The sequence below is a fragment of the Salvelinus sp. IW2-2015 genome, linkage group LG2 (genome assembly GCF_002910315.2).
Source record: "Salvelinus sp. IW2-2015 linkage group LG2, ASM291031v2, whole genome shotgun sequence".
NCBI classification, from domain to species: Eukaryota; Metazoa; Chordata; class Actinopteri; order Salmoniformes; family Salmonidae; genus Salvelinus; species Salvelinus sp. IW2-2015.
The window spans coordinates 25,616,206-25,621,490 of NC_036839.1; positions in this window are offsets into that span (position 1 = coordinate 25,616,206).

A 5,285-nucleotide genomic window follows, 5' to 3' on the forward strand; every position below is an offset into this window, starting at 1 on the left:
ATTTTCATCAGGTATCAGGTTCTCTGGTCACACCCAAAACCAATTCTTCCTTTGGCCGCCTCTCCTTCCAGTTCTCTGCTGCCAATGACTGGAACGAACTACAAAATCTCTGAAACTGGAAACACTTATCTCCCTCACTAGCTTTAAGCACCAGCTGTCAGAGCAGCTCATAGATTACTGCACCTGTTACATAGCCCATCTATAATTTAGCTCAAACAACTACCTCTTTACCTACTGTATTTATTTATTTTGCTCCTTTGCACCCCATTATTTCTATCTCTACTTTACACTTTCTTCCACTGCAAACCAACCATTCCAGTGTTTTTTTTACTTGCTATATGTATTTACTTCGCCCCATGGCCTTTTATATTTATTTTATTTATATATATATTTAGATATTTTGTTTGCCTTCACCTCCCTTATCTCACCTCACTTGCTCACATTGTAATAGACTTATTTTTCACTGTATTATTGACTGTATGTTTGTTTTACTCCATGTGTAACTATGTGTTGTTTGTATGTGTCGAACTGCTTTGCTTTATCTTGGCCAGGTCGCAATTGTAAATGAGAACGTGTTCTCAATTTGCCTACCTGGTTAAATAAAGGTGAAAAAAATAAAAAATAATTGTAGTCTAATAAACGGAATGGTTTCCAGAGTCTAGTGGAGACCACACAGTATATCATTGCGTGACTCCCAAGTTTACTTCGATATGATTATTATCATATCAATAATTTGCGCATAAGCGTTTCCACCGACATTCCTAACACAATACATTTTACACACACAAAAAGATCCACCATGTCGATCTAACAAATATCTGTCTGCATTAAAATTGTAGGCCTATCGAAACTCCTGTTTCCATCAAGCTGATCGTGATTTGTTTTGTTATACTGTGATTTTACTCACATAAAAACTGTTGATGGAAACATGGTTAGTGTCCTAATAAAAATGTAGTGAATGAAGTGTTTTCCATTACTCATTCAGGAAAAATTCCGCTTGAATGAATATTCGCGACAGCCTGTAAGCCCTCCACCTACAGTGGGGGCAAAAAGTATTTAGTCAGCCACCAATTGTGCAAGTTCTCCACTTAAAGATGAGGAGGCCTGTAATTTTCAACATTCTCCTAAACTTTGGGAATTCAGTTTTCCGTTGATGATGGCAAGCTGTCCAGTCCTGAGGCAGCAAAGCAGCCCCAAACCATGATGCTCCCTCCACCATACTTTACAGTGGGATGAGGTTTGATGTTTGTGTGCTGTACCTTTTTTTTTCTCCACAGTGTTGTGTGTTCCTTCCAAACAACTCAACTGTAGTTTCATCTGTCCACAGAATATTTTGCCAGTAGCGCTGTGGAAATCCAGGTGCACTTTTGCGAAGTTCAGATGTGCAGCAATGTTTTTTTTGGACAGCAGTGTCTTCTTTCGTGGTGTCCTCCATAACACACCAGATGAAATAATTAATGATGAACTTCACAGGGTGGTGTAAGTGCACAGTGATCTTGATGCTCCTTTTCTATAAATATCGAGGGTCTTATTCAGGTAACATGATAATCGAGGCTTGACTGCTGCTTGACAAATAAAAATATTCTCACTCTTATCCATAATAATCTCATCATGTAGACTAGCCTACCTGCACTCTATCTGCAAGCGGCTGGTTATAAGCATGTGCCAAAACCATTGTAGGGATATTTGCTTTTTAACGCAACAGTTTTTGTGACCCAACTATCGGTAGAGTTCAAAATGGGATGGAAACACATTGAACTTTAGATTTTTATTTGGTACATGAAAACTTTTGTGAAAAAGTAAATTGTGTGCAGTACATCAGGCACAGCCTTTTATCCACAGCAAGTCAATTTGATGAAAGCATCTCTGGTGGGAAAATGTGCATATTGTTTTAATGCAGATTTGAGAATATCCACATAAAAATCTGTTGCGAATTGGATGGAAATGGTAGGTTTTTGCGAAAATGTCTTTACGTCCAGCTGTTTTTATGGACGCAAGATAGTTAAATGGAACGGGATTGGTCGACAGTCTGTTGGTTGAGGTGTTATACTTTCTCCATTCATTGGCTAATGGGATTCCTATCTTCTTTCGCTAATATCTCTCCCCTTTCAATGATGCTGATGAGAGAGTTGGAGGGTGGGAGAAGAGGTTGGGGACTGTTGATTTTTAGAGTTTTTTCTGTCCAGAGGGAGCAGGCGCTCCAGACCACGCGAATAGAGACAAGATCTCTGACTTGCTTTGCTCTCTGGAGCAGGGCACCATTGAAAGGAGGGATAACGGGGTTGCGTTAAGTGTGGAGGAGGATCCACTGAAATGGAAGATTCCCGCCATTTGGTGCGACGCAGACCTGGTGGAGAGCCTGGTGAAACGGAGAGGACACTGTCTATCCTGCTGAATTTTGGTGCAGAGTCTTTGCCTGACAAGGTCAAGTTAGGATGTGTCAGTTATCCCATCAGAGTTATTGTCCCGACTCCATTACRGTGTTTTAGGTGTCAAGCTTATGGGCATGCGGCAGCAGTCTGTAGGAGGGAGATTCCTAGATGTGAGAAGTGTGCGGGAGGACATGAGACAAAGCAATGTTTAGATTCGGTGGAAAAAGTTGTGTGTGTAAACTGGTTGTCAATTGTACTGCAGGAATGGAANAAGTGTGCGGGAGGACATGAGACAAAGCAATGTTTAGATTCGGTGGAAAAAGTTGTGTGTGTAAACTGGTTGTCAATTGTACTGCAGGAATGGAATATAAATCACAGAGGAAATATGTTGTGGTGGCAGCTGCAGAGAAATACTTGGTTGTACAAGATTTTACTGCAAAATAGTTACATGATGTTTTGAATGATAGTGTCCCAGGCTGCTGGTTTGGGGTAGGATCAGATAGGGCCAAAGTAGTGGAATAGCGGTGAGGTTTTATTGTACCCTGAGTTAGTTGGTAGGGAATTTTTTTCACAAAGTGTAATGAATAAATACTACAGAATAGTAGGCTGATACACATCCAATACAGTAGGTGGCGGCATGCACATTTAACATTTGTTTGCAGACCGCCATAATACCAAAGAAGAAAAAGAAAGCAAAGAATTGCAAGGTGGGGTTACGCAGTTACATCACGGACACCCCCCTCTCTGACGCTTTGGCAGGAGAAACAACAAAGTAGGTAGTGGACCAAAGATTGGCAGAATGAAGGTTACGTATGTAACCAAGGTTATGTGAGCTATATGGATCACTCCAATATATTGTGTGGCGGAGGGATACATCCAAGGTGAGGATTTACAGATTTACTCCTGTGTCACAGCTGGGGCCCGCCCCTATATATAGACCCCATGGCCGTGACGCACGTTCTCTACATCATTTTAGAGGCGCCTCTAGCACCACAGAGGATTGGAGTGATCCATATAGCTCACATAACTGGTTACATACGTAACCTTTGTTATGTTTCACTATATTGGATCACTCCAATATATTGGTATACCCGTACCAGATTTTGGCGGTGCTAGAGGGACGTGGCCAGCCAGCGGCGAAGTCCCAGTGCTGGACCGAGACGCAGGGGCCATCAATGTGGAAGGGGGGGCAATGCCCAAGACCGCTGAACCAACCGCAGAGGGAGGTGCCACATTTACCCGATGGTACCTAACAAAGGTGCAAGAGGAAGCTCAGCTGGCCGCAGCGCAGATATGAGAGAGTGGCACTCCTCTCAGTAGAGTCAAGGACGCAGCCACACCTTGTGTTGAATTTGCCATCACAGATCCCAACACTGGCCTGCCAGCATGGCAGGTGAGAGAGCTGCCATGAGAGAGCCTCTGCTTTGATAGCCCAGCCCCCAGGACTCTCAACATAGCAGACAAAGAGCTGGTCTGTTGTTCTCACTGACTGTGTCCGCTCCACATAGGCAGCCAGTGCCCGCACAGGGCACAGCATGCCGGAGGGAGGCCCAGACTCCCCCGTCCTCCCACCATCCGGTAGCACTCAGAACTTACCGAAAGAGCATTGAGCTCACCCACCCTCTTCATGGAAGTAATCACTACCAAGAAAGCCACCTTCATAGAGGGGTGTTTCAGGGAGGCAGACTCCAACGGTTCGAAAGGTGGCTATTCCAAAGCTGCCAAGACCACATCCAGATTCCAGCTCGCCATTGAGTGGGTCCTACAGTAGCTGGACGCAGGCGATGAACCCCCTTCATAAACCTGGAGACCAAGGGATAGCGCCCCACTGGTCTGTCCATCCACCCCACATGGCAGGCAGATATAGCAGCCAAATACCCTCTCAGTGTAGAGGCTGCCAAGCCCTCATCCAAGTGAGACTGCAGGTATTGGAGGTCATACTGCACCCCGCATGACTCGGGCACAACCTCAATACCAGTGCACCAAGAGCAGAACAACCGCCAGCGCAACTGGTATGCCACAGTTGTAGCCGGTGCCCTTGCGCTCTGTATGGTGTACATTACACCCTCCTGTAGTCCTAACATGGACCATTGGTGCCGTTCAAGGTGTCCCAGACAACAGTGTCAGGAGAAGGCTGAACTAGGGTCGTCTGGGCCGGTATGGGGCCACCAGCAGCAGACGATGCTCCGCCATCCTGGTCCTGTCCAGCACAGCCTGGAACAGGGGAAAAGGGGGGAATGCGTAAAGCTCCAGCCCTGGCCAATCATGASCCAGAGGTCCTGGTGGCTCTAACATGGAGTACCACAGGGGGCAGTGTCCATTGTCCAGGGAGGMAAACGGGTCCATCTGCGCTCTCCCAAACTTGTTCCACAGGTGCTACACCACCTGGGGATGTAGGCTCCATTCCCAAGGTGGCGGGCCCTCACTCGAGAGCATATCCGCTGCCACATTCAGGATGCCAGGTATGTGCGCCATGCGTAGAGACACTAGATGTCCCTGAGCCCAGAGAAGGAGCTCCCGTGCCATAAGAAGGAGGCGGCGTGACCTCAGTCCACYCTGATGKTTGATGTAAGCTACCAACTGTGGTGCTGTCCGTTCTCACCAGGACATGTCTTCCCTTCAGATGTGGAAGAAAAGGCTGCAGGGCCAGCAGTAGAGCTCGGAGCTCTAGTGTATTGATGTGCCTGCCGCTCCAAGGGGGTAGCCAACAGCCACTGGCCGACCTGCCCTTGGTAACACCCCCCCAGCCGATCTGGGAGGTGTCTGTGCTAACACATCCTCAGCATCTCCACCCCACCTAAGAGAAAGGAGCGACAACGCCACCTCAACAATATCCTGAGGCACTGTGCGGCAGTGGTGCTTCGGGTGCAGCCGGTGGGAGTTGAACCAGGCCCAGGGGAATCAGCAACRAGG